The following is an 18,960-nucleotide window of genomic DNA, read 5'->3' on the forward strand; positions in this document are numbered from 1 at the left end:
AATATTCCTATTCATGAAAATCACAAGTGAAATATATTGAGACACAGCTTAGCCTTTTGTTAATCACCCTGTCAACTCAGATTTTCAAAATATGCTTTACAGCCTAAGCTAGACAAGCATTTGTGTAAGTTTATCGATAGCCTAGCATAGCATTTTGTCCAGCTAGCAGCAGGTAACTTGGTCACGGAAATCAGAAAAGCAATCAAATTAAATCGTTTACCTTTGATGAGCTTCGGATGTTTTCACTCACGAGACTCCCAGCCAATGTTCCTTTTTTCCAAAAATATTATTTTTGTAGGCGAAATAGCTCCGTTTGTTCTTCACGTTTGGCTGAGAAATCGCCCGGAAATTGCAGTCACGAAAACGCCGAAAAATATTCCAAATTAGCTCCATAATATCGACAGAAACATGACAAACGTTGTTTATAATCAATCCTCAAGGTGTTTTTCAAATATCTATTCGATAATATATCCACCAGGACAATTGGTTTTTCAGTAGGACCGATTGGAATAATGGTTACCTCTCTATTTTACGCGAGAATCACTCTGAGAGCCATCAGGTGACCAGTTGCAAAATGTAGCCGCTTACGGGTATTCTTCCACATAAATGCGTAAAACTACGTCACAATGCTGTAGACACCTTGGGGAATACGGAGAAAAAGTAATCTGGTTGATAACCCATTCACTGCTCAATAGGGACGCATTGGAACGCAGCGCTTTCAAAACATGAGGCACTTCCGGATTGGATTTTTCTCAGGCTTTCGCCTGCAATATCAGTTCTGTTATACTCACAGGCAATATTTTTACAGTTTTGGAAACTTTAGAGTGTTTTCTATCCTAAGTTGTCAATTATATGAATTTTCTAGCATCTTGTCCTGACAAAATATCCCATTTACTACGGGACGTTATTTTTCAAAAAATTAAAATACTGCCCCCTAGTCACAAATTCTTACTTACAATGACAGCCTACCTCGGCCAAACCCGGCCGACTCTGGGCGTCCAGATGTGATGCAGCCTGGATCACCGACAGTGTCACCAGCAAATCCCCCCCAAACCATCACTCTCCTCCATGCTTCACGGTGGTGACCACACATGCAGAAATGATCCATTCACCTACTCTGCGTCTCACAAAGACACGGCGGTTGGAACCAAAACTCTCATCCGAACAAAGGGCAGATTTCCACCAGTTTAACATCCAATGTCAATGTCCTCGTGTTTCTTGGCCCAAGCAAGTCTCTTCTTCTTTTTGGTGTCCTTCAGTAGTGGTTTCTTTGCAGCAATTCGACCATTAAGATGTGATTCACGCAGTCTCCTCTGAACAGTTGATGTTGAGATGTGTCTGTTGAACTCTGTGAATCATTTATTTGGGCTGCAATATGAGGTGCAGTTACCTGTAATGAACTTATCCTCTGCAGCAGAGGTAACTCTGGGTCTTCCTGTGACTGTCCTCATGAGAGCCAGTCATCATAGTGCTTGATGGTTTCTGCAACTGCACTTGAAGAAGGTTTATTATTACTCTCATTATTGCTGAAGGTACTGCATAGGTGTAAACATATATTTTTTTTGCAAGAAAGTAGCAGAAATGTACAGAAAGTAGTTTTGAATGCATTTTATTGAAGGGAAACATAGTGATATATTCTTATATACTGTACAATGAGGAATTAAATTACAAAATACTAGTCTTCTCAAATGTTTTTGACCATTGCCCCCACCCACAAAGTGTATAAAGAACAACAATAAATAAGAATAAAATAAGATAATAGATACAAAACAAAAATGTGTAGGACATAAATCAATCAACTCTAATTAGCACATGTAGGGCAGTATGCAAGTGTGTGTGCATGGACTTTGCAGATGTATTTCTCACATGTGCAGCACATCAAATCAAATCAAATCAAATGTATTTATATAGCCCTTCGTACATCAGCTGATATCTCAAAGTGCTGTACAGAAACCCAGCCTAAAACCCCAAACAGCAAGCAATGCAGGTGTAGAAGCACATAGTATTTGTTTTACAATCCTTCTTTGGGGGGGCAGAATTGGCATCTCCTCCTCTTGCCTGCCCCAGCTGCAGCCTCAGATGAACCAGGACATGATTCAGCCCCCTGAACAGCTTTCACAAGCGCTGCAGAGGCTGCTGTGCAGGGGAGGCACTCCCTTCTTTGAATGTGTGGGTTACAAGTGCCTTTCCCAGCTGCTCCAGGAACACCCTCCTCTTGTTCCACTTATCAGGCATCCAGGTAGGTTTGATCTTGTTCCATATCATAAAGGCATTGTATGAGGACATATCAAGGATGTTATGGAAGATGACCAGTGGCCAGCGGGCAGTCATAAGTTCCAATCACCTTGTCCAGGTTGTCCACGCCTCCTTTGTTGTGGTTGTAGTCCAGGATGATGGCTGGCTTGCTATCCTCACAATCACTGATCTCAGCTGTTTTGTGCAGTGTTCCTCTTTGGGAGATAAGAAACTAGAGTGGTGGTGGGGGACAAGGTAAACCTTGATGAGAAGGCCTCTCTCCCCCATGTTGTGATGAGTGCAGGGTGGAGCTCAGGCTTGTTCTTTCTAACTGTGCTAACCATGGTGATCTTTCTCTTCAGGAGCTGCTGGCTGAGTTCCTAAAAGGTGAAGAAATTGTCACACGTGATATTGTGCCCCCTCAGTCCATCTGTCACATCTGTCACATCATATTTTTCCCCTGGTTCTTCTCCGGGCCTCCACTGGTCGGCTTCCCTGTGTAGACTTGCATCTTCCAAACATAGCTGGATTGTGCATCACAGGTGACCCATACCTTGATGCCATACTTTGCTGGCTTGCTAGGCATACACTGCCGAATGGTAACAAGAACCATGTTATTTTTCTGTTCTTTGACAAAAATGTCTATCTTTCAGCTTGGAGGATTTCTTCTTCTGAAGATGATGCATCGTGCTCTGGGTTGTAATTCTTCCCCATCTTCTTCTTCAGATACCTCCTCCTCTTCTAAATCATTGTTCTCTTGTTGCTCCTGGACATCTGAAAAAAATCAGATCTACGACCTGTTGGGCACTGAAACGTGCTCTCATGGCTTTAGCAAAGAGAGAACTGGAAGGACTGTTATCTGCAGCACCTTTATAGCCTCTGACAGCATTCCCCATTAGTTAACAATGCTTTCAATAAATGCTTATTTTATCTGAAATTGATTTTTATTTTGTCTGTGAACTTTAGTCATGTGGGGTCATGGAGGGGAGATGCTGCACATGCAATAACACATATAATCTCAATTTCTCATTGTGTGTCTGTCTGTCTCTGTTTTTTGTGATGTGTAAATTATTTTATAACTGCCGGGTCAAAAATGGCCCTAAGATAATCTTTGTACCCTGGTGGTGTACAGCTTTCATGGAAATATGAAGGTCACTCTAGAAAAAGTCATCAAATTTCAAGTTGAAAGAGTTTTCTCTGCTGTTAAACATAGTGGCGGGTCATTTTTGACCCTTAAGACAACACACGTAAAGTAAGGATGGACTGCCATTTCTCTTTGCTTATTTGAGCTGTTCTTCTGAACTTTGTCAAGAACTATTTTACCAAATAGGGCTATCTTCTGTATACACCCTACATTGTCACAACACAACTGATTGGCTCAAACACTTTAAGAAGGAAAGAAATAGCACAAATGGACTTTTAACAAGGCACACCTGTTAATTGAAGTGCATTCAAAGTGACTACCTCATGAAGCTGGTTGAGAGAATGCCAAGAGTGTGCAAAGCTGTCATTAAGTCAAAGCGTGGCTACTTTGAAGAATCTCCTTTTTGGTGCTGTATATCAACAAAGGTATCAGTGAGAGTAGCTAGCTACATGATGAGCTAAAATACCATATGTGTCATAACTATATTGAGGAGAGAGACTTCTGTGCCAGACAACATTCTTTAACTTTCAATCAATCAAATCCAGTTGTGCCTCTCTGATAAGATTGGACACTTACGAGAGACACAACTGGATTTGATTGATTGAAAGTAAATGATTTTATCCACCTGGTCTTAATAGAGAAATTGAAAAATAAAGTGCGTCCCAAATGGCACCCTCTTCTCTACATAGTGCACTACATTTGACCAGGGCCCACACAGGTCAAATGTGGGTCTTGGTCAAAAGTAGTGCACTATAAAGGGAATTGGGTGCCATTTTGCATGCAATCTGTTATGGAAATTTGATCAGAAATGATCTCTATAGAGCTGTGGGGATGAGAAGCTGTGGAAGTCTATGTTGGATGGGGAGCGGGGGGTCCAGTGGGTCTGAGGCGCAGTCCCAAACTCCAGGTTGTTAAAACTCCCCTGATTCCGGTAGCGAGAGAGGAGCAGAGCGGGCAGGTTGGTGTATCCTTTCCCACCTGAGAGGAGGAGGAACAACAAGGAAGGTTTCTTCAGTATTGGCATGCCAGAGTGCTAACTTTAAAGGAGACAACACATGCAACCAATTACAACAGCTCTACTCAAACTATACCAAACTACACCATCAGTGGATGAGATGGCTCAAACAACACTACCTACTGTATCTTCTACACCAGGGGTATTAAACTTTAACCCTACGAGGTCTGGGATCTGCTGGTTTTCTGTTCTACCAGATAATGAATTGCATCCACCTGGTGTGCTAGGACTAAATCAGTCCCTGATTAGAGAGGAACAATGAAAAAAAGCAGTGGAACTGCCTTTGAGGTCCAGAGTTGAGTTTGAGGGTTCTACATGATCAAAAAACAGATTGACTAACTGTTGTGGTGAATATGCATGTGGTGTTCCCTTTAGCTCTAAGAGGAAATCACAGGAAGGCCATACAGTAGCAAAACTCACATGACTGGGAGCCTGGTTTGTTGAACGCATCAGAGCTGCCACTCCAGTAGTGGACTGCATGCTTCCCATGATAGTCCCTGATCTTAGTTCTGGCATCTGATCAAACGGGGATGAAGATCATTACATATTGATCAACTTAGACATACATGATACTGTGCAGGATGCAACATTTTGATCAAATTTATCTGATTTATAAAGTCAGGAGATCATTGGATATGATCCCATCGGAATTCATTTAATTACATATAAATCCATTCATAACCTGCAAAATAACAATGGTTATTGCTTTCCAAAAACAACCATGTTCCAACATCCAACACAAGTCATGATAGTGTATTCCTTGAAAATCACAAAAACACTGGCCTGGGGGTAGGTTTATGACAGTCATAAATACCTCTTTCCCCCTTTTTCCTCTCTCTACCCTACTGATGTTACATTTGCAAACCCCTTTGGTTAACATAGAGATTATGGGAACATCAGAAGGTGGGGGGAAATGAACTATATTCTGGTAATCCGACCAATTGAACATATGCGGTGGTACTTAATGAATATGATGTCAGTTCGGTTGTCATCTGAGACATTCTCATCAATGATAAGATGACATAAACTTTACAGTGGAAAGTCTACACATCAGAGTTATCAGATTCCCATGGAATTGTTGTTCAATTTAAATGTTTGAATATGAAATTATTTGTGATGGGATGAAATGTGATTTTAGCTTCTAAAATGTGAGATTTGGGATTTCATAAGGTAGGGCTCTGCTCAATCAGTGGCCCGCCCCTGTGAAGGTGTTACGTTCCCCAGTTTATGTATTGTAGTTTGTATATTTGCATGTGTTTATTTCAGGAAATGGCTTCCTGAAATCCCTCAAGCAGCTGATTGGTCGACTTCATGGCTAATTGGAGAGCTGACCCCGCCCCCTCGTCAAGACGCAGCTGTCTCCAATTACCCATTCAATCTGAAGCTATATAAAAGCCAGTGTTCTGTTCAGCAAAAAGAGAGATTTGCTGGGAGGTCATTGCAGAGATTTTGCTAGAGAGATTTTGAGAGAGCGATTTTCTGGGAGGTCATTGCAGAGATATTTTGATAGAGGTTGATTTTGCTGGGAGTTCATTGCTGAGAGTTGCTGAGAGTTGCTATGTTTTGTGAGTTTGTTGCTCAGATAGAGCTTATTTTGATGTCCTTTGTTTCTTAGTTTGTTTGTGAAATTGTTTAATATTCTGTTTCATTTGTTCCCAGGGGGGAAGGGAAAGGCACCTAGGGAGTGCTTAGGCAAGAGGCCCGCGGGCATACATATACCCGTAGTATATTCACTGTCTAGGCACACTAGGTAAGACCTGGGCGGACCACCCCCTGTATTTTGGTTAGGGCACCAGGTGGTGCTAAATTAGGTAAGTAGTGGGTAGGCAGGTAAGATAGGAGAGGGGGGGACTTTGAGATTTACTTTATTTGCTTTGGTTCCGTCCAGCCCCTTTTCCCCATATTACCGTGTAAAGGAATAAAGTCCTTGTAAACGGTACCACATTCTGCTTGTTGTCATTCTTACTCGCACCTACAGTCCATACCTTTTTCACTTCACGGAGAGTTTAATTGTAGCAGGGTGTTGCGTTCCCTCTTCATAGAGGCGTGCGTAACAGAAGGGACATGGGCTATAAAACTTTTCAAACACGCCTCCTCTCCCTTCCTATATAAAGCCTTGATGACAATGTAACCTCCTGTTCCGAGGATGTGAGGATGATGGTCCGATGTCAGAATGGTTCAGATAATAACTACAGAACGAAGCCAACATCAGCTTAAGCTTTGGTTGCGAATGGTATGAACTTTGAACTCTTCACTACAGAAGTGCTACCTCCTAGCCGTTGAGTTAGCAACAGCAGATGCAAATGAGTTAGGAAGGAACAGACAGAGTATCCCATCTATCACACAACGACGTTACTACAATGTATCCAATTGACCACCAGAGATATTCTTCAAAGGACTCGTTTTGGCAACACGGCCTTCCATCTACCACCAACCTACCGAAGCGCAACTCAGAGTAAATATTTATTGCATTTTCCTTTTCCAAATGGGCGGTAATTTAGAATGCATAAGATACTGTATTTACGATAGCACAGCTTCGCCCTTTGTTCCTCAGTCTTCCCGCTCTTTCATTCAAACCCAGCCCCTTTTCTTTTGTGTAACCAGCTGTCATATCTGTTCCGCCCGCTAGGGACGTTTTCCTCTATGACGTCATTTGTAATCAAGGTGATTAATTATGTGTATGTGTAATTCTGTGTGATTAGTTAGGTATTTAGTAAATAAATAATTAAACCCAATTTTGTATTGCTGATTCAACTTGTTAGCCAGGGTTCGTGCAGATTTACAACTTTGAGATGAGTCTGAATTAAGGTGACGATTAATATTGACTGCTATTGATGTAAAATATTACTAGGTCTTTAAGAGTTTATTTGGAAGATAACAGCTCTATAAATATTATTTTGTGGTGCCCCGACTCTCTAGTTAATTACATTTACATGATTAGCTCAATCAGTCAATTCTTTTATAGAATAGCATGTCATATCACTTAATCCGGCATAGCCAAAGACATCACACACACACACACACACACAGTATGTACTAGGCTAGAGGCAGTTCAGTTGGCTAATACTGTAGGCCAGCAGTACAAAATAGTTTTGAGTCAAGTGTCTCAAAGTGTCAGAGAGAGAACACTACTCAAGGACACGTGAGCGACTCGCTCCTCAGCTCCTGTATCTGACGTTTTTAAAGAAGTACCAATGGAGGGCTCATTAAATCTAATCTCCAAAGTGTGAGAGGCGGAAGGTGGAGTGGTCTCTGGCTATTGCCCCCGTTTTTTCCCACAATGCTCATCACTGTGGCCACGTTACACTCTTGCGGACGGAGGCTCTCTCAACTGGGTAGGGGGCCTCCTCCTCCACCACCACCAATACCTGAGAGGCTCATTAAGAAACAGCTTGTTGGCTAGCAGGAAGCTGGGCAGAAAAATCCCTCTCCACTCCTCTTCTTCTCATCTCCTCTTTTCCTCCTCCATTCCCCTCCACAATGGAGAGGCTCAGTGAGAGGGAGGGAGAGAGGCCCCAGGGACCCCGGAGAGAGGCGGCAGGTAATTATCTGAGATAACATGTAGTGGAGGAGAGGGAATTGTGCTTTTGAGAGGAGGGCGGGCAGAGGGAGAGAGAGAGGGAGAGCGGCAGAGAGAGAGAGAGAGAGAGCGAGAGGGGGAGGGAGGGAGATGAGAGCGACTGAGAGAAAGGTCAACAGCTACTATTCTTTCTGAAGGCGAGTCAACAGCCTGTTATGCCTCTTCAGAATGAATGACACCGGATCCACTGTTTCTAAAATGTCTCATTCTGTATTCAGGCTCTCTCACTCTCTGCAGACGGACGGTAACCATCTGCCAGCCCTGCCAGTCCAATCAGAATGAATAGGAGTGTGCTGCTGTCAGCTTTGATTGCCATTTTGGGGCAGCCTGATGCAAAGCAGCATTTAACCCTTTCATGACCAGAGCAGACCAGGGGCCGTATGTATCCAGCGTCTCAGAGTAGCATTTAACCCTCTCATGACCAGAGCAGACCAGGGGCCGTATGTATCCAGTGTCTCAGTGTAGGAGTGCTGATCTAGTATCAAGTCGCCCCTGTCCATGTAATCTCATTCATTGTGATCTAAAATGCAAGACCATGGCCGGCCCTAGCCACTAAGTGACATAAGCGACATAAGTGACATTAGGAACTCAGTCACGGTCTCAACTTGGTATTTGGTATTTTATTAGAATAGTAGAATACACAAGTGCCATTTTAAAATTAGGTTGTGCATCAGCAGGTTGTCTCTTGATATGGGCTCCTGAGTGGAGCAGCGGTCTAAGGTACTGCATCTCAGTTGCAGAGGCGTCACTATAGTACCTAGTTTGAATCCAGGCTGTATCACATCCGATCGTGATTGGGAATGTAACGGCTTTCTTCCTGGGAAGGAGAGGCGGACCAAAACGCAGCGTGGTTAGAGTTCATGTTATTTTAATAAGGTAACTCAACATGAACAGAATACAAAACAATAAACGTGAAAACCGAAACAGTCCTAACTGGTGCAGAAAACACAAAGACAGGAAACAACCACCCACAAAACCCAACACAAAACAGGCTACCTAAATATGGTTCCCAATCAGAGACCATGACTAACACCTGCCTCTGATTGAGAACCATATCAGGCCAAACATAGAAATAGACAAACTAGACATACAACATAGAATGCCCACCCAGCTCACGTCCTGACCAACACTAAAACAAGGAAAACACAAAATAACTATGGTCAGAACGTGACAGGGAGTCCCATAGGGTGGCGCACAATTGGCCCAGGGTTGGCCGGAGTAGGTCGTCATTGTAAATAAGAATTTGTTCTTAACTGACTTGCCTAGTTGAATTAAGGTTAAATAAAACAAAATATGTCAGTCACTGAATTAGCCACTCAATTAGCCCATGTCAGCCCCCCTAAACTTGTTTGGTAAGTCAGTGTAGCCAGCTATCTGAACTTGTTTGGTAAGTTTGTGTAGCCAGCTATCTAAACTTGTAGTAAACATGGTTGAATTACCGACCGGGCACGTTCCAAGGGGTCCCCGTTGATTTTGTTAGTCACTCTCACCCCCCATGGCAAAATTAGTATAATTACATGAAATTAGTTATAAAATTGCAAAATCTTCTCTCCATTATCATATTAACATACCACTGGGTACAGACGTCAATTCAACGTCTATTCCACGTCGGTTCAAAGTATTTTAATTGAAATTATGTGGAAACAAAAGGCTAGGGCCGACACTGGAATCCTAAATCAGCACTCCTACTCTGAGATGCTTGATACACATGGTCCCAGGGCACTGTAGGTAAAAGCCGGCTAAGGGTAAAGCATCTGAAAATGTTTGTCTGTACACTGTAGCATCAGAAAGTCATTATCTAATATGGATATTGTATAACAGTCCTGTACATAAACATGAGCATTACAAAGATCATATTGTCTGTGTAATCAATGCAAATTGCTGTTATTGGTTAATTTGACTGTAAATATTATATCTTAACAATAGTTGTTTAACAAACTGTAGCTATATTCAGTAAGGGTAGCTACTTATTTTTCCACAAATGTACATGTCGACGTAAACCAAGCAATTACAGGGCAGTTTAAATGAGGTTGAGGGTCCATAGAGCTTGTTTCTCTCTCACACAGAGATGGTAATGGTTAGGATGTGTAACTGACTCTGCTCATTACTGACAGCTCCTCCTAATGACACTCTGGTTAACCCAGTTAGACAACTACTGCTGCGTGTGTCTATCTGCTGAGACTCACATCTCTACCTCTCTCTGTGTGTGGTTGGGACTGGGTAGAGTTTAGGTTTTAGGTTTAAACAAACAAACAAAGTTGGACTAACTGTTCCTTCACTTATGGTTTTAATCAAATGTTCCTTTTGCGATGGTTATGCATTTTCTTTGCTTACCTTTTTTACCTTTTTTGATTACATAAAGCCTTGTGCTCAATGTAGGAGTGTTTAGTCTTGTCCAACATGATTGGGATGGGGACAGCGTTTTAGGGGCCGATGTTAGAATGTCATTCATTCAAGCAGTTGTCCCAGGAGACTATGGGTTACTTCTTTGGTCCCTTCGAAAACAGAGACAAGAGAAAGAACACCAATCTGCATAGAGGAAGTAGGGTTCAGACAAATTGGTTGCATTGTGGCAACACACCCTTACATTTAGCTAAGCTGTCACACAGTAACAGGAGCACTTGACTGACAGGCCAAATGCCCCCTCCCTCCCTCCCTCCCTCCCTCCCTCCCTCCCTCCCTCCCTCCCCCTCCCCCACCCCCACCCCACCCCACACCCCACAAACCCCACACCCTTCCTCCCCTTGCTCTCATTGACTCTGAAAGACACAGAAAGGGATTCATAGAGGGGGTCCTTGGCAGAGAGAGTGCAGTCTCCTCATTCTCCTCATCGGCCATATGGAAACATGCTTTTGTGTACAGGGAGAGTGTCTGAAGACAGTGACCCTAGGGGGGGGGGGGCAGGGGGGGGGATGAATGGTACAGGATGACTCCTAGCATATGGCTGTCTATACTGGCAGGAGGGCTCCAAAACCAAGGCCTCTGACCTGGCACACCACCACAGGGATCCTGCAGATTTGGTCTATATCCTAAATGGCACAATTTTCCCTATAAAATGCAATGCTTTTGTCCAGGGCCCATAGTGCTCTGATTAAAAGTAGTGCCCTATATAGGCAATAGGGTGCCGTTTGGGATGCAGCCTTAATCATGAATATGCTCCATTGGGTTTCATAGTTTGGTTAGACTCATTAGCACTGATCCGCTTCTCCTCATGCAGAGTGGGCGTGCCGGACCACAATGGTCTTTTGTGAGTGGGTTGGCAACATCCCGCCTTGTCATCTGATGGAGGAGCATGGTGCTCTGTCTCAGCTCTGACCAAGGTCATTTGGTTTGTGATATTGTTTAGATTGGCTTTCAGAAGGACCCTGAATGCATGCCTGATCTGCATCCAGGTCTTCTCTCTCTCTGAGTCTGAACCCATATACCATATCCTGTGTGCAATACCCATTTTAGACTGTTATAAGGCAACACATGAGCGAGAACATTAGCTGTAGGCAAACAGTTGTAGGATTGTATTTCTGACCCGTGTTTATGGCCTGATATGGTAAAGGTCTCAGATGCGTATGTTACATTATGAGGATAAAGAAAAGTGGAATAAGCTAGGCAGATTGGTGTAATTACTTACTATAGGTGTTGATCAGGAGATGGATGATGTGGCAGCATCAATAGTCCTATCAAACTGACACAAGTCACACTTTATAAGTCACAGTTTACAATTGGCACATTCATCCCCCTCCTCTCCCCTGTAACTATTCCCCAGGTCGTTGCTGTAAATGAGAACGTGTTCTCAGTCAACGTACCTGGTAAAATAACAGTAAAATAAAAGTTTAAAATACACTGTGTTATGATCAAATCAAGCCACTCAAAGGAATTTACAGTTGAAGTCAGAAGTTTACATACACTTAGGTTGGAGTCATTAAAACTTGTTTTACAACCACTCCACAAATTTCTTGTTAACAAACTATAGTTTTGGCAAGTCGGTTAGGACATCTGCTTTGTGCATGACACAAGTCATTTTTCCAACAATTGTTTACAGACAGATTATTTCACTTTATCACAATTCCAGTGGGTCAGAAGTTTACATACACTAAGTTGACTGTCCCTTTAAACAGCTTGGAAAAATCCAGAAAATTATGTCATGGCTTTAGAAGCATCTGATAGGCTAATTGGCATCATTTGAGTCAATTGGAGGTGTACCTGTAGATGTATTTCAAGGCCTACCTTTAAACTCAGTGTCTCTTTGTTTGACATCATGGGAAAATCAAAAGAAATCAGCCAAGACCTCCACAAGTCTGGTTCATCCTTGGGAGCAATTTCCAAACACCTGAAGATACTACGTTCATCTGTACAAACGATAGTACGCAAGTATAAACACCATGGGACCACGCAGCTGTCATACCGCTCAGGAGGGAGACGCGTTCTGTCTCCTAGAGATGAACAAACTTTTGTGCGAAAAGTGCAAATCAATCGCAGAACAACAGCAAAGGACCTTGTGAAGATGCTAGAGGAAACCAGTACAAAAGTATCTATATCCACAGTAAAACGAGTCCTATATCGATATAACCTGAAATGCCGCTCAGCAAGGAAGAAGTCACTGCTCCAAAACTGCCATAAAAAAGCCAGACTACGGTTTACGACTGCACATGGGGACAAAGATCCTACTTTTTGGAGAAATGTCCTCTGGTCTGATGAAACAAAAATAGAGGTTTGGCCATAATGACCATTGATATGTTTGGAGGAATGGGCCAAAATTCACCCAACTTATTGTGGGAAGCTTGTGGAAGGCTACCCAAAACGTTTGACCTAAGTTAAACAATTTAAAGGCAATGCTACCAAATACTAATTGAGTGTATGTAAACCTCTGACCCACTGGGAATGTGATGAAAGAAATAAAAGCTGATATAAATCATTCTCTATTATTATTCTGACATTTCACATTCTTTAAAATAAAGTGGTGATCCTAACTGACCTAAGACAGGTAATTTTTTACTATGATTACATATCAGGAATTGTGAAAAACTGAGTTGAACTGTATTTGGCTAAGGTATTTGTTAACTTCCAACTTCAACTGTACTCCCATTACATCACAGCAATATGGGTGTCTGAGTGCATGACACTAGTCCAGACATTATGGTTATCCCAAAGACCTTTGATCATTTGATTATGGATAAGGACTACAACATTATCAGAAGTGACACACAAAGGGGGGAGGGGGTGATATTTATGTAAAATCTACTCTCATGGCATTATCATATCTTAGCATCTCTGTCCTGAAAATGTGTGAGCTGTTGTTTGTAAAAGTGGCCATAAGACAAGAAATTCATATATGTATTGCTGAAGTCTACTGCCCCACAGCCACTTTGGTGGAGGCTGTTGGTATTATTTCAGATTATTTAATAAAACCCTTTCTGGTATCTGAACTAGTTGTGTTAGGAGATCTAAATCTGGTTTACACATGCCTCAGATTAGTTTAAAAATGTCTGTCTTTAGTTCAACTTGACTCCGCTGATAACGAAACCCACTTGGAATAATGTAAATCACCTAGCAAACTCCTCATTGATTCACCTTACCCTGACTAACCGTCCCTTTAAGTATTTGGCTAGGAGTGTTTTTGCAAATGATATCAGCGACCAATGACTTATTGCTTGCATTAGAGATACCAAATGGAAAAACTTTGACCCTCATATAATTGTGAATATACTTTTTTTTATTATTGCCCCGGGCGTTCCTTCATAATCTATATTATTCAGTGCTTTTCTAGTAGCTCTATGCAGACCCTGTTTGGCACTTTAATTTTTCTCATCCATTTGTACTTTCTGGCTGATGAACATGCCCCTTTCAAGCAACTCAGAGTAACAAATCTAACTAATCCATGGTACTCTCCTGTACTCTCAGACCTCCTCTTGATAAGAAAACAAGCCCGGGCCAAGACTATACAAACTGGCTCATTAGCTGATTGGCGACTATTTAGGCAATTGAGAAATAGGTGTACTGCCTTGGTTAAACAGCCCAAATCAAACTACTTCCTTAGCACTATGGCAGACTATGTTAGTGATTCCTCTAAACTTTGGAAAACCATTACATTCACTGAAGCAGGGTAATTCCTCTACTTCCCTGCCTGAGCAAGTCGTTTTAGACTCCTGCATTGTTATTGAAAGAGTTAAGATTTGTGATGCTTTTAATCTGCATTTTATTTTAGCTGGATTCTTGTTTAAAATAAATGGTGGACAAACTGGTCTTGGCCAGTCAGTTGACTGTTCTTCCTACATACAGCCTCCAGTTGCCTCGATGGATGATCAGTCAACCTCACGTGACTTGGGAAATGGTAGTCAGGGTTTTTCTTTTTGGCAACTCATAGAAACAGAAGTTCTTGCTGCCTTATGAGCTATTGACACCAAGAAGTCATTAGGGGCTAACAATTTGGACCTGTCTTTGCAGCACCCTGCATTGCTGGTTCAGTAAAACACATTTTTATTTAATTTTAGTATCAGGAAATATTCTAAAAGTGTGGAATCAGCTTTTGTGGTAAACTCCATAAGGGTGGGGATAGTAGTGATCTCGATAATTATCGACCCATTTCCAGGATCGATAAATCCTAAAATCTTTGGTCAACAAACAGCTACGTTGTTATCTATCTGGAAATGGTATTCTTAATGTTAATCAATCCAGATTCAGACCTGAACATAGCACCATTATGGCTACCATGCTTGTGTAAATTATATTGAAATGCCTGAGATCAGTGGTTCCCAAACTTTTTATAGTTCCGTACCCCTTCAAACATTCAACCTCCAGCTGCGTACCCCCTCTAGCACCAGGGTCAGCGCACTGTCAAATGTAGTTTTTTGCCATCATTGTAAGCCTGCCACACATACACACTATACAAAGCATTTATTAAACATAAGAATGAGTGTGAGTTTTTGTCACAACCCAGCTCGTGGGAAGTGACAAAGAGCTCTTTTAGGACCATGGCACAAACAATAATAATCAATCATTTTGCTCTTTATTTCGCCATCTTACATATAAAACCTTATTTGTTCATTGAAAATTGTGAATAACTCACCACGGGTTAATGAGAAGGGTGTGCTTGAAAGGATGCACATAACTCTGCAATGTTGGGTTGTACTGGAGAGAGTCTCAGTCTTAAATCATTTTCCACACAGTCTGTGCCTGTATTTAGTTTTCATGCTAGTGAGGGCCAAGAATCCACTGTCACATAGGTACGTGGTGCAAAGGGCATCAGCGTCTTAACAGTGTGATTTGCCAAGGCAGGATACTCTGAGCGCAGCCCAATCCAGAAATCTGGCAGCGGCTTCTGATTCAATTCAATGAATTGAAAGGGTTAAGGAATCCAGTTGTTTGTGTTATCCATTTCGGGAAAGTACCTGCATAATTGTGCACCCAACTCACTCAGGCGCTTCTCTATATCACATTTGATATTGTCCGTAAGCTTGAGTTCATTTGCACACAAAAAAATCCTACAATGTTTTAAAGACCTGCGTGTAGTCCTTGTTAATGCAGACAATCAATTTTGTTCCGCACATTGAATATAGTTGCGGAGACTCCCTGTAATCCTAGATTCAGATAATTCAGGCGAGATAAATCATCACCCAGATAGGCCAGTCGTGTGAGAAACTTGCAACCAAGATGGCGTTGTCTTTGTCTTATCCCGTGTCTTATCCCATGTAAATAGCCAGTCTTTTTCGTGTATATCTTAATCTCACTTTCTATCTATGAACTAAATATACTTTCCTGCAACCCGCCTCATCCAATGTGGTACGGATCTGCTATTTTTGTTCCTTATAACTGGAACTTCCATCAGGAGCTAGGCAGATAACTAGCTACTAGTCTTTGTTAGCCACGGTTAGCGGTCTTCACCTTTTTCTCGGTCATCAGCCAGCCTTAGCTCGGACAACACCTGCCAGTCTGCACAGCGCGATATCAACTCAGATCATATCGGACTGCTTCTCTCTACCATATCACCGGATTCCTGCCGCTCTGGATCATTACACCGGATCATGGCAGCTAGTTAGCTGAAAACAAATGGCTACTGTTAGCTAATGCCTCTGTCCCGAAGCAAGCACCAGCTAGCCTTGAGCTATTCTCGAGCTAGGCCCATATACCAGCTAATTCTAGGGCTACAATACCTCCTTTGCCAACTGGCCTGGACCCTTTACTGTCAAGACTTAGCCCCGCCGATCCATCACGACTGGACTGCCGACGTGATCGCCCGATATGGTCTCAACAGGCTACTCTGTTACAATGTCGCCGAAGAACCGTACACAAGCCACGGCCCGCTAGATTTTCTGAACGCTGTGTCCACTGCTCGTCTAGCGTAGAAGTGACTACCGAATGGCACCCTGACTCACCTATTGCTGCTCTTTTGACCATATGATCACTCGGCTACACAGCTGATGCCCCCTGGACTGTTTCAATAACACGGTACCTCATTTTGTTTACCTGTCGTCCCCAGCCTCGAACTCAGGTCCTGTATGTACCTAACTGACCCACTCTGCCCATTCATCGCCATTTACCTGTTGTTGTCTTAGCTCTCCTGATCAACACCTGTGATTGCTTTATGCCTCTCTCTAATATCAATATGCCTTGTCTACTGCTGTCTTGGCTAGTTCTTATTGTTATATTTTACTGTAGAGCCCTCAGTCACGCTCAAAATGCCTTAGATAGCTCTTTTGTCCCACCACACACACATGCGGAGACCTCAACTGGCTTAACTGGTGCCTCCAGAGACGAAACCTCTCTCATCGTCACTCAACACCTAGGTTTACATCCACTGTACTCACATCCTATCAAACCATTGTCTGTACATTATGCCCTGAATCTATTCTACCACACCCAGAAATCTTCTAATTTTACTCTCTGTCCCCAATGCACTACACAACCATTTCTTATAGCCTTTAGACATACCCTTGTCCTACTCCTCCTCTGTTCCTCTGGTGATGTAAAGGTTAACCCAGGCCCTGTGGCCCCCAGTTCCACTCCTATTCCCCAGGCGCTATCATTTGTGGACTTTTGTAACAGTAACATGCATGTTCACATCAGAAGCCTCCTCCCTAAGTTTGTTTTATTCACTGCTTTAGCATACTCAGCCAACCCTGATGTCCTAGTCGTGTCTGAATCCTGGCTTAGGAAGGCCACCAAAAATTCTGACATTTCTGAGATCCTCAAAAGGTTCTACAGCTGCAACATCGAGAGCATCCTGACCGGTTTCACCACTGCCTGGTACGGCAATTGCCCGGCCTCCGACCGCAAGGCACTTCAGAGGTAGTGCGTACGGCCCAGTACATCAATTGGGCAAAGCTGCCTGCCATCAAGGACCTCTACACCAGGCGGTGTCAGAGGAAGGCCCTAAAAATTGTCAAAGACCCCAGCCACCCCAGTCAAAGACTGTTCTCTCTACTACCGCATGGCAAGCGGTACCGGAGTGCCAAGTCTAGGACAAAAAGGCTTCTCAACAGTTTTTACCTCTAACCCATAAGAATCCTGAACAGGTAACCAAATGGTTACCCATGACTATTTGCATTTTGTGCCTCCCCCCAACCCCTCTTTTTACGCTGCTGCTAATCTCTGTTTATCTTATATGCATAGTAACTTTAACTATACATTCATGTACAGACTACCTAAATTGGCCCGACCAATCACATTGTGTCCCACCACCCGCCAATCCCTCTTTTTACGCTTTTGCTACTCTCTGTTCATCATATATGCATAGTCACTTTAACTATACATTCATGTACAGACTACCTAAATTGGCCCGACCAATCACATTGTGTCCCACCACCCGCCAATCCCTCTTTTTACGCTTTTGCTACTCTCTGTTCATCATATATGCATAGTCACTTTAACGATACCTACAGTGGGGCAAAAAAGTATTTAGTCAGCCACCAATTGTGAAAGTTCTCCCACTTAAGAAGATGAGAGAGGCCTGTAATTTGTAACTGTGACAGACAAAGTGGGGAAAAAAATCCAGAAAATCACATTGTAGGATTTTTTATTAATTTATTTGCAAATGATGGTGGAAAATAAGTATTTGGTCACCTACAAACAAGCAAGATTTCTGGCTCTCACAGAGGCTCCTCTGTCCTCCACTCGTTACTTGTATTAATGGTACCTTTTCGAACTTGTTATCAGTATAAAAGACACCTGTCCACAACCTCAAACACAACCTCAAACAGTCACACTACAAACTCCACTATGGCCAAGACCAAAAAGCTGTCAAAGGACACCAGAAACAAAATTGTAGACCTGCACCAGGCTGGAAAGACTGAATCTGCAATAGGTAAGCAGCTTGGTTTGAAGAAATCAACTGTGGGAGCAATTATTAGGAAATGGAATACATACAAGACCACTGATAATCTCCCTCGATCTGGGGCTCCACGCAAGATTTCACCCCGTGGGGTCAAAATGATCATAAGAATGGTGAGCAAAAATCCCAGAACAACACTGGGGGACCTAGTGAATGACCTGCAGAGAGATGGGACCAAAGTAACAAAGCCTACCATCAGTAACACACTACACCGCCAGGGACTCAAATCCTGCAGTGCCAGACGTGTCCCCCTGCTTAAGCCAGTACATGTCCAGGCAAATTTGAAGTTTGCTAGAGAGCATTTGGATGATCCAGAAGAAGATTGGGAGAATGTCATATGGTCAGATGAAACCAAAATATAACTTTTTGGTAAAAACTCAACTCGTCGTGTTTGGAGGACAAAGAATGCTGAGTTGCATCCAAAGAACACCATAACTACTGTGAAGCATGGGGGTGGAAACATCATGCTTTGGGGCTGTTTTTCTGCAAAGGGACCAGGACGACTGATCCGTGTAAAGGAAAGAATGAATGGGGCCATGTATCGTGAGATTTTGAGTGAAAACCTTCCATCAGCAAGGGCATTGAAGATGAAACGTGGCTGGGTCTTTCAGCATGACAATGATCCCAAACACACCGCCCGTGCAACGAAGGAGTGGCTTCGTAAG

At 42.7% G+C, this 18,960-nt stretch overlaps 1 long non-coding RNA gene across 1 annotated transcript; it reads right to left on the reverse strand.

The window, feature by feature from the left end:
* Positions 1-1,643: 1,643 nt before the first annotated feature.
* On the reverse strand, positions 1,644-15,134 carry LOC135573264 (uncharacterized). The gene is made up of 5 exons (XR_010464631.1): positions 15,035-15,134; positions 11,600-11,653; positions 10,309-10,469; positions 4,815-4,910; positions 1,644-4,357 (listed from the first exon to the last, which is right to left on the reverse strand). It is a non-coding gene; the product is annotated as an uncharacterized LOC135573264 (long non-coding RNA).
* Between the last annotated feature and the right edge of the window lie 3,826 nt (positions 15,135-18,960).

The sequence above is a fragment of the Oncorhynchus nerka genome, linkage group LG9a, assembly GCF_034236695.1.
Source record: "Oncorhynchus nerka isolate Pitt River linkage group LG9a, Oner_Uvic_2.0, whole genome shotgun sequence".
Classification (NCBI taxonomy): domain Eukaryota; kingdom Metazoa; phylum Chordata; class Actinopteri; order Salmoniformes; family Salmonidae; genus Oncorhynchus; species Oncorhynchus nerka.